Source organism: Anthonomus grandis, chromosome 1, assembly GCF_022605725.1.
Source record: "Anthonomus grandis grandis chromosome 1, icAntGran1.3, whole genome shotgun sequence".
Classification (NCBI taxonomy): Eukaryota; Metazoa; Arthropoda; class Insecta; order Coleoptera; family Curculionidae; genus Anthonomus; species Anthonomus grandis.
The window spans coordinates 18433964-18445709 of NC_065546.1; positions in this window are offsets into that span (position 1 = coordinate 18433964).

Consider the following 11746-nt stretch of genomic DNA (forward strand, 5'->3'; position numbering starts at 1 on the left):
AGCAAAATTATTGGGGGGGGGGGATATAATAAAATTTTGCCAACAAAAAAAGATTGTCTTAAGTCATTTATTGGACATTACGTTTTAAAATATAGGATTTATAACAAAAATTTTAAAAATAGAATAATGTAATCATTTATACTAAAATAAACGTCTTGCCTAGTTATTATACAGTAGTACAATAGAAATTAAAATTATAATACTTTAAACATTAATTTGCGTAACTCTTATTCTACGGTTTTTGAGCTTGCACCATGCTGACATAATTTTAGATATATTGATATTGTCTGTAATATCTTTTTCGCATTTAAGGGCCATCAAAGAGTTAAGCCGTTCGTTTCCCATTTGAGTCCGTAGAGCATTTTTTACAAATTTTAATGAACTATTGGAACGTTTATTTTTTGCAACTGAAAATCCAGCAGTATAAATAAATTGACATAACTGGAAGGTTAATATTAATAAGTCCTTCCGTTGTACTGCGACTTCCATAATGTCATGCATAGAGCTTACATTTTTTTGTCTGCATAACTCAAAAAAAATTTCGAGCTCGCCCTGCAGTGCATAAGAGTCTGGCTTGTTGCAAGGATACATTGCTAGAACTAAATTCATGTGTTCCCTAGAAAGATTTTCATTAGACAATGGCAAAGAAAATAGTTTTATTATTGGACGAAGGTTTTCTATGACATCATTTAAATTTGTTTGTAAAAATGTGATTAAAACATCCAAAACACAAATAAATTCTTTTTTAAAATATCCGTACATATCAAAAGACGTTGTGTTTTGATTGTTTTCATCGATTTTTTTTGGTATAACTCGCCGCCTATGATGTTTTTTGAAATCAACTTCGGGTGAAATGTTCGCTTTACATGCGAATTGTTTCGCTGCGTCAATCAGGTCACGTAACTATTTATCATTGTTCCGGATTCTTTGGAGAATATTGGCAGTGCTTTTAATTTCTTCTACAGAATCTACAACGTTAAGCCTCTCCGATTCAAGCAATTCTATAACTATTTTCAGTTTGTAAAATATTGTTTTTAAAAATATTAAACTCGAGATAAAATCAAAAGATAGCATACGTTTATAGAGACCATGTGCTTTGCCTTTGGTTTTATTATCAACTTTGACGATTGTAGATATGTCTTCCAGAGTCTCTAAAATAATTTCGTATGATCTATTTATTGCTTGTAAGCTTTCTGCTCTAGCTCTCCACCGAGTTCTTTAAAGATTTTTTTAAAAAAAAGGGCGTTATCCACTTGCTCCAGTTGTGATTTTAATGTCTGGCATCTTTTTGCACTAGATGTAAAAAACACATAGATTTCTTCCAATATGTTAAACATATCTGACACTAGTAGACTTGCCTTGCAAGAGTGTTCAACAGCAGTGTTTACTCTATGTACTTGGTAGGGTATGTATGGTATATTATGACCTACTAGTTCAGACATTTTCTGCTGGCATCCATTAAATTTACCCGACATCGCTGACGCAAAGTCATAGGACTAAAATGCTAACTTCCAAGTGTCTATTTTTAAATTCTGTAAAATATTTAAAATTTCATTGGCTATGCCAATTCCAGTCTTGTCATGTGCCTCGCTTATCGAAAGAAGCCTTTCCTTTGGAATGCCGTTGATACCAACCGTTCTTACGGCTACAGAAAGAATGTCTTTATTTGAACAGTCGGGGGTATGATCTGCCATTATAGTGAAAAAATTAGATTTGTTGGTCTTCGTGACAAATTTTGCTCTCACCTCATCACCTAACAGTTGAATAAATTCATTTTGAGATCGGTAACTTGTATACGTAGTATGATAGGAATGAAAATGTTGGTTTTCTAACCATTTCTGCATAATACTGTTATGAAGAGCAATAAGGCATACAACCTGATAGAAGGTATCATCTTCTGATTCATTTCCTCGAAATCCAAGACCTTGCCTTGCAAGTGTTCTCGCTACATCAAATAAGATTTTTACTGTAATCGTATTATGTGAAAGTATGCGGCTTTCTTCTGTTAAGAGGTTTCTTTTATTTTTATCGATGAGTATATCAATATGTTTAGACTTTACCAAAAAATTACCATAATCATATAAAGCACTTTTGTGAGAAGTGGAGTTGAAATGTTGAGGCAGTTTACCCTCTTTTATAGAACATGAATTTTTTATCTTTCCCCAATTTTTGACACCCGTACTGATCCAGGCCAAATCCGATTTCTCCCTTCCTATCCCCGCTGCAAAAAGATAACATACAAAACAATAAGCCGCATCTTTCACGGTGCTGTATTCTAAAAATGGAAATTGTTTGTACCACTGTGAATTAAACCTATTCTTTCCATCACTTGGGAATTTTGATAAGACTGGTTGATGAGGACCTAATTCTATTAAGTAAGATCTTTGCGAATCAGTTATATTCCGTTCTCTTAAACCAGGATCATGCGGAACTATATTATTTTTTCCTCAATTTTTGTGTTTTTTCGATTTGCTTCGGTTATTAAAATGGAATTATTACATGTTTCTATAACATTCTTACACGCATCTTGTAACATCGTCACTTTTTCTTTGATATTTAATGCAACTAAATATTGATCTACAACATCAGTATTTTCAACACCTTTTGAGACTTGTTTTAGCAGAGGAAACAAATCCAATAAGAACTGTAACTTTCCCAAACATTCCGTCCATACATTGTTGTAGCCGCCATTATTTAATACTAAGTTATGGTCAGATGCATCATCATCTTCCCTGACATCTGAGACAGAGTTTTTACCAATTGAGTCAGATTCGATGTTTTTATTTTGGGATATGGCTAAAATGAAATTATACCAAATCAAAAATAACAACATTGAGAAATATTGACTACCGTACCTTCATCAGATCCTTCCGAAATTCTCTCAGGAAGTGACACAACCAAGGCGCCGACAGTTTTCATTTTCTTTGCAGGGTTATTACATTCAGCATTACCGGAATTTGTCGACTCTTAGTTAAAAATTAAAATATGATTTAATAAAATACAACTGACTTAATCAGTAAGATAAATTTTAGTTTTCTTATGGTTATTTAAATAATTGAATTATTTTTTCTTTTTAAATTTACTACCTTATATCATTATTATTATTATTTTTTTAAACTATATAGAATTAAAATCATAGGTAGCTTAAAACTTCTTAACATATACTTACTTTCAACGACTTCCATGAGAACAAGCTGGACAGGAAAAATACATTTAGAAGAGGTTGATGGTTCATTAATTTCTAGAGCTACGTCTCTTGAGTCATTTTCTAAAATAACCAACACAATAGTAATTTTATATTTCTATAAAATCAACCACCAACCATGAAATTTCGTACCTTCTAAACGTGAATCTTTGTATATATTTTTGCTCTTTGCCGCCTCAAAAGGATTTTCTGGAGCTCCAACAATGCGAACTCTCACTATTTTGCCCGGGTGATGTTTATTTTCATGTATGGTTTTATAGTCGTTGTTAAACACATCTCCGCACAAATCACATTTGACTTTATATCGGCGATACTGGCACGGATTCATATTACCACTAGCAATTGTAACAGTATTGTTCATTACTTAAGTATCAGACGAATCAGACCAATATGGCAACTGGCAACAAACAGAATAACCAGAATAAGGGCAAAGCGCGAAGTGAACTCAAAACTCAAACAATGATCAGACCACAGATCACCGCGCGATACACCACGTTTACCACGTGCCTAATAGCCTATCCTAAACGGAGTCGACCGGGGAAACCCCGTGCATATTATTGGTCAAAAACGACTGTTCGAGAGAAAATCGTTAGACAAAAGCGCGGACCGCGCTGCTATCATCTGATGTCATCTGGGTTGAAATTGATACGTAGGTCTCGCACAGAGCCGGTCTTACTTATAATTTTAAGTAAATGGTCGATATTATTGACAATAGTTTGCCGAATTTTATATCGGGGCCTTTAGAGGATAGCTTTTCTGTATTTTTTTTTTAATATGATTTCTGATTTTTATTCCTTTTTATAAATTTTAAAATCTTTTACAGTTCTGATACGGAGACAACCTGCAGACCCGGTAGTAGATATTATTTATACTCAACCTAAAAAACCGGTAAAACAGTAATTTTACTTTAAATGAAAAAAAAATTCTTAAACTATTAAACTATATCCGAAACGAAAAAAAGTATTTGTTGCCGACTTTGATAAAGCCGCAATTAGAAGAACATTACACACTTTTTTTAGAAATAAGTTACCTCGAGTAGATAAAATTAATAATACACTGAAACAACACTTATTATTGCCTAAAAGTTGGCAAAACCAAAAATGTTCTAAATGTAATTTTTGCCAACATGCCAACAGCTCAAATTATTGGGGTGGCGGGTGGATCCCCCCCCTCCCCCCCCCCACCCCCCCTCTTCTAATTAATATATACTTTCATCCGATCGCTCGCATCTTAAATGCGCACTTGATTAGGAATTTGATCTATTCTCCTACGTAGCTCACGGATGTAGTCCTCCGGAAACTCGCTTGGGCTTTCACGTAGCCGATCGAGAGTTCTAGCCGTGACACTGGTTTCGTGGCGTCAAAATTGAAGCCGAGATTTGGTGGCGCACGCCGTACAGTGGAACGACTAAGTGGAGATACCGCGGGACCTAATATTTTACATTTTGCAAGATAATATATTTTTTTTATTATTACGTATGTTTAGGTATATGATAAATGTTTTAAATATTTTTTATTATTTATTTTATTGGAAAAATATACATAAACGGTGTTTCAAATTCGTCCCCCAAAATACGAAAATGGATAATTTACCTCAAAGTTGCACATTATTTACTTGTAAAAGAATATGCCATATAAAAAAATATATATATTATATTTTATGTGATTTTGAAGATTATCGAAAAAAAAAACAAATTTTCAAAAACTTATTCTTGACACTTTTGTGGGTTATCTTGGTTGCTATGGGAAAGTTTTTACATTGCTGTATTACTTTTTCGTAGAAATGTTAATGCCGAAAACAAAATTAGGTAGGTACCTGCGCCAATTTTTTGTTGCTTATTTAAAAAATCGAAAATTTGAATGATTCCGAAGATAATCAAAAAAAAAACAAAAAAAAAATTTTAAATCCACTTTAATTTTTTCTGAGCTTAAACAGGAATGCAGCAAGAGGTAGGCATTATTCTAAATAAAATTAAGATTGTAAAATGTAAGTTAAAAATAAAATTGTTAACTTACTCACTTAATTTAAATACCGAATTTTTATTCTTTTTAAAACTCAAAGCGAGTATCAAAAGAGTTTTGTAGTTTAAAATTTTAAATGCGTAATCTTACTATAAACTACAATAATAACTGCAGTAAAATATTATTTCGAATCAACGCAAAATATAGGGCACATATTTTGCGCGGAATTTTTGCCATCGCGATGCGGTCGTCGCCTCGCATGATTTCGGCTTCTGTTGTGAGGTATCGATGGAAGCGGGGATAAGTGTCCAGGCTAGAACTATCGATCGGCTACGGCTTTCATCGGTAGTCGATAAATATGCCAGTAGAAACGAATGAAGAAACCTATCCCAGTCTCTTTGTTGACTAGAGACAAATCTGATAAAGTTGACTTTGGGCAAATACCCATAAATGGTCCTATTCATTCGTTCCACCATGACATCTGACTGCGGATTTAATGCAGTAGTTCTCGTCTTCTTGATTGCAAGCGTCTTATAGATATTCTGGAATTAGCTGGATTCAAAATTTCGTCCTTGGTCTTAATACAGGGTGTCCGGAAATTACGCGTCAGGATTTCGGTGGGCGATTCTACATGAAAAATTAATGCAACAAACTTCTATACAATTTTTTTGAAAACTCAAAATTAAGAAAGATACAAGATGTTATTTTATTATTTTTTTTTTTAACCCATTTTAATGGAGGAGTGAGAGAACATTTATATCAAAATTTCCCTGAATGATGGATTGGACGCGGTGGGTTTGTGCAATGGTCTCCCAGATCTGGTCTGCCAGATCTAAACGCTATGGATTTTTTCTTTTGGGGTTACCTAAAATCTCTCGTTAGGTTCCTGTAAATAACCGTGAAGAGCTGAGACAACGGATAATTGACAATTGTGAAATAATTAAACCGAAGGAAGGCATATTTTCTAGGATTCTTTGAAACTTCCAAAGAAGAATTAATTTATATAGTGAAATGGAACGGCAATATATCGACATTTTTTTATGAAAGTATTACTTTAAAAAGTCATTTTCCTAAGGTGTAAGCCTAAGTGTAATGTCTAAGCTTAAGCCTTTTGTCAATGACGACTAGCGTCAAATAGGGTACATATAAAGAAACATAAGTAACATACATGCAAAATTTGGCGACAATAAGTACATTAGAAAAAAAATTATTAAAAAAAATAAGAAAAAAAAAATATTTTTTTACACCCTGTATTTTCTTTAATTTTGAGTTTTCGAAAAAAATTGTATAAAAGTTTGTTACTTTAATTTTTCATGTAGAATCGCTCACCGAAATCTTAACGCGCAATTTTCGGACATCCTGTATAGCTCCAAAGGTACACAAAATCGGCAGAACCGCTCTTTTATTAAGACGTCAGCGATAATAGAGGCTTCCTGGTTTGGTAGAGAATATGCCTCAACCCATTTGCTGAAGTAGTCCATCACGACCACAATGTGCCTGTTCCTTGCTTCTGATTTCTGAATCGGCTAGCTATGGCAATCCTTTCAAAGGGACTTCCGACGGTCAAGCGTTTCATAATTTTTTTCTTAAAGCGTTGTGCACCAGTCCATTTGCTGCACCAATTCCTTACGTCTGCTTTACTATTGACCCAGTAAAATCTTTCCCTACCTTTTCACAGGGTTTTTGCTTCATGATCACTTCGTATCAGGAACTTTCTCCCACAAAGGTACTTGTAGAAGTGCTATATTGCTTTGACAACAGCTATCAACTATCGGCTAGTAACCCAAAAGTTAACCTGCTTTTTTACCTGCCATTTCGAAAATAATGGAGAGAATTTTATACAGCCGGATGTACTCATAGACTTGTCTGAACTTATAAGCTCTCTTCATGTCGGAAAGATACAAGCTTTTGCTGACTATACCCAGATTTACTATCACTTCTCTTCAAAAGGCTTTGTTACTTATAATAAACATAATCATGAAACAACCTAAAAGATCTCTCAAGAATACATGTATTCGTCTAATTTTTAGACGTAATGATTTGAACTGGTTAAATATGTCAAATCGTAGAAGTCAACATTTGGGTGTTTTTATGCATGGTTTAATAATTAATTCAAAATACATATCTAAATCTCTAAAAAATAAATTTAAAACCAATTTGAGCGTCCATAATATAAATACCAGAAACAAATTTAAATATATTATTCCTCGACATAGAACATACAAGAAGTCTTTTACTTATATTTCAGCAATTAAAACATGTAACTCCTTGCCAAACAATGATTTACTACTTCATAGTTTAACTAAGTTTAAGTCAGGATTTAGGTTGTATTTGTTTAGAGAACAGTTGAGCTCCTATTTTTTAACTCACTAGTATCGTGTGCTCCAGAGGTAGCATGATGGTTGTATACATTTGAATATAATTTTATATTTCCCCCGTGTTAGGTATAAAGAAGGGTATAAGCACAGATGTAAATAGCTCCGCACGGAGGAGTGTTCCGTGCGGAGCTATTTACATCCCCAAATCATTTACATAGAGCAAAAATAATAGTGGTCCTAACACTGAACCCTGAGGTACTCCAGTTTTAAGGGATCTGGAATCGGATAAACATCCAGATACTGCAACTCTTTGGGTACGATTAGACAGATAGGATTCCAGGCATTGCAATGCCACACCTCTAAAGCCATAATTATTGAGCCTAGACAGCAGTATTCCATGATCTACACAATCAAATGCCTTGGATAAATCGCAAAACACTGCCGCCGCGGACTCTCCAGAATTTAAGGACACAGACACTCTCCAACAAGCCGAAAACAGCGTCATGAGTCCCTTTTCCCGTTTGAGATCCAAACTGATTTGCAGATAAAATGCAATTATGTTGCAAAAAAGATAAAGTTCTGATTTTTGCAAATTTTTCAACTATCTTGCAGAGGGTAGATAATATAGAAATTGGACGGAAATTACAAGGCTCACTCAAATCTCCACCCTTATAAAGAGGAATAACCACTGCCTCCTTCAAACATGCTGGAAAGATGCCATTATGAAAAATGTTTATGGCAGAAGCTAAGGCATTCAATGCTGAGTCAGGCAAAAGGAGTAGTAATTTTGATGATATCCCATCAGCTCCAGCTGATTTATGGTTTTTTAATCTTTTAATTGCATCTCTAACGTCAGTAAGGCTAACAGGATAAAAGAAAAGAGAATTTTGAACTGACACTTGTTGAATATAATGCAAAGGATCAATATTAGTATTCACATCCTTGAGCAATAAATGAGGAATATTACAGTAATAATCATTTAAACTATTTGGTCTTACTTCTAGTTCTGAAACTTTCTTGTGAGAATGCCTGAAGTCATTTATAATTGACCAACATTCTCTCTGCCCATTTGAGGACATATTCAAGCGGTCACTATAATATTTAACCTTTGCTGCTTTTATCGTCTTTCTGTATAGACTACGATATTTCTGATGATAAAGAATAATGTTTGCATTAGTTGTAAACTTGCACAACTTAGCCAAAAAACGGAGGTTTTTAGCTGATGTTCTGAGGCCTGCTGTGACCCATGGTTTTCTATTTTTCATTTTAAGCCTCTTTTTAAGAAAACACTGATTGATCTTGTCACATAGCACATGAAATAACAAAGTAAACGGGTCAGAAGCCATTTCAACTGCATTCCAATTAACCAAAGCTGTAGTAGAAGAAAAAAAATTCTTCCTATATAATGAGATGAAGGAAATACAGTGTTGCATGGAATCCTAGCGAGAATGGCTTCATGGTCAGAAATACCAGATGAGAGTACTCTACATGACACATCATTTAAATTTGTCATTAAATTTGACACAAATAATCAATAGTAGTTGCAGATGAGGATGTTATACGTGTGGGTGAAAGAACATGCATCTTCAAGTCATAAGATTCCAATATACTTAAAAGGGATGTATGATATGATGGCAAGCTTACATCAGTGAAGTTAATATTAAGGTCACCAGCCAATATAACTATGGAGTGTAGAGACAATTGGGATAATAGAGAATCAAGTTTGTCCAGGAACATACCAATATCTCCTGTGGGTGGTCTATAAACACAAAGAACATATAAATTAAATCGCTTACAAAAACAAAGGGAGAATTCAAAAACCTTCTCCAACAGAAAGCTATCATACTTATTAATTTTACAGAAAAAAGCTTCAATTGTTTATTTAACTAAAATAGCTGTTCCTTCATGTATGGAGTGTTGCCGACAAAAAATTGATATAGGAATATAATCAGATATTAAGAAACAGTCGTTAGGCTTTAACCAGTGCTCAGTTAGTAATACAATATCAGGAAAATCACATGAATCAAGTAAAAGATGAAGCTCGTCCATTTTATTTCTTAGAGACTGTATATTTAAAATAAAACTACTGAAACTTTTCGCATGCTTATTTTCAATGTTATTTATAGAATGTGAGTGAGCTTCATCTTCTGTATATTTATCTATAAAAAAGAATCCCTATCACAGTCAGTATCTAGAAGTCCAGGTTGATTACTTGGTTTTATTGTGGACACATTTTTTGATGAAATGCTACTTTTGAAATGTTTTAAAATATGGGTATACAGTAATGATGCCAAATCTGATCCAAAGTTGCTGGCATGATTAGACTCTAAGATTCATAAATTTAGATTAATATTATTTGCATGAAATATTCTATAGAGAGCCTTATTGCTATTATAAATTACATTATGGTTTGGTTGCATGTAAGGGCTTGTCATCACTAAACTATTGCTGTGTAAATGTATAATTTTTTTTTAAATTATCGAATGATGAGCAAATACCATTTAACATTAAAATCAAGATATCATTTTCTGTAAATTCCTTAACCATAGATGATGCAGTATAAATCAGTTCATTGTTTGTACTTCCTGGCTTCAGGAAACACTGGACAACACTTTGTAGTTAGCTTCAAACTTCAGACGCAATTTCTTCAGGAACACTCTACTACAATTTCCACCCACAAAAAGAAGATTAGGTCGATTATCAACAGGTGAATTTGGCCTACATGGCAACTGTGTTGGAGAATTTATATTAACAAATTTAGATAAGTTTTAAGTGTGAAAGTTTATTGAAATCGCTCTATGAAATTAACCAGCGAACTTCCGGATTGATCCAGTTGATGGCTTGTTTGCTCATTTTCTAAATGTCCTTCCTGATCATTAGGGAAACTGGTATGGACTGGTTCCAGAAGCTGATAATGGGGTGAAATTGCATAAGAAGGGTTTGATGTATTGCTACGTGAAGAGGAATCGTGAAAAGAGATTGCAGAATATGGTCGGTCAGATGGGAGGAAAGGGATCGAGAAATGACATTTGCTTTTGAAACCTCCAGAGCTTGATGTTTTCTGGAGCGGCTCCACTTCTCAGGCATTTTTGTTGTCGTCGACGTGCATCCCTATAGCTCTTAATTTCAACCATACATTTTTTGCCTCCTCCCCTGAAACAAAATTACAACTTTAACAATTAGATAGCACTTTAAGCATTTTTAGAATATATTTTCTTAGTAAAGTATAATTAATTTAGTATGATCTATCAGTATATGTTTTAGAACACTTAAAATATCTTATTATATAACTTTGTTTGTTTCAGATATTTAGCATGTAGCAGCGATGCCATACGTTTTTATGGGAGATGAATCCCTTTGTCTGAAAACCTTATGAGGCCGTATCCAAGAAGACACGTAACGGGGACTTATGAAAAGCAAGTTTTTAATGCTCGACTGTCTAGAGCGGGACAAACCGTGGAATGCTCTTTTGGTATATTAGCTTCGCGATGGCGTGTATTTAGGAGACCTTTCGAAAATAAAGTTGATACGGTGAGAGATATTACAAAGGCAGCTTGCGTGCTGCATAATTACTTAAGGACGACCGAATCAACACTTAATGGGGAGTTAGAGGACATTGAAAAATTGCCAGCGAATCAGTTAGTTCCATTACATGGTAATCAGACGAGGAATTCGGTACATGCTTTTACAGTGAGAGCAAAATTCACAGAATATTTCAATAATTGGGGAAGTGTTCCATGGCAATACCAAACGGTTATGAGTAGAAATTACTAAAACTATGTACTATGTTAGTTACTCTTTTATTTATGTAAATATTGTTACTTACCGTCTTTAAACTTTAACTCCTTTGCAACTTCACCCCAAATCCTAGTCTTTAATTTGGTTTTCATGTAGTTCGGATGTTTTGTATCATAAGGTTCTTTGTGTTTTCTGACTACCTCTATTAGCTACTCTTCCGAACCCATTGTAAATATAAAGACAAATTGCCAATGAACTCCTGTCAATACAGCCAGGCACGCTCACGCGCGAGAAACTGCGTTTCAATCACTGCACCACGCGACTGCACGTAGACGCGAGTCGCGACATGTCGCGTCGCGTCACCAATTTGCGCTGTTTCATAATATTCACCAGGCTACAAAAATACGTGCTGTGCTGCGTCGCGGCACACGCGCTATACGCGTCTCAATTTGCGCCTTGCCTTATACTCGCTAAAATATGGCTCAAATGTCGCTTGTGAAGCGGCATTTTGGTTTTAACTACCC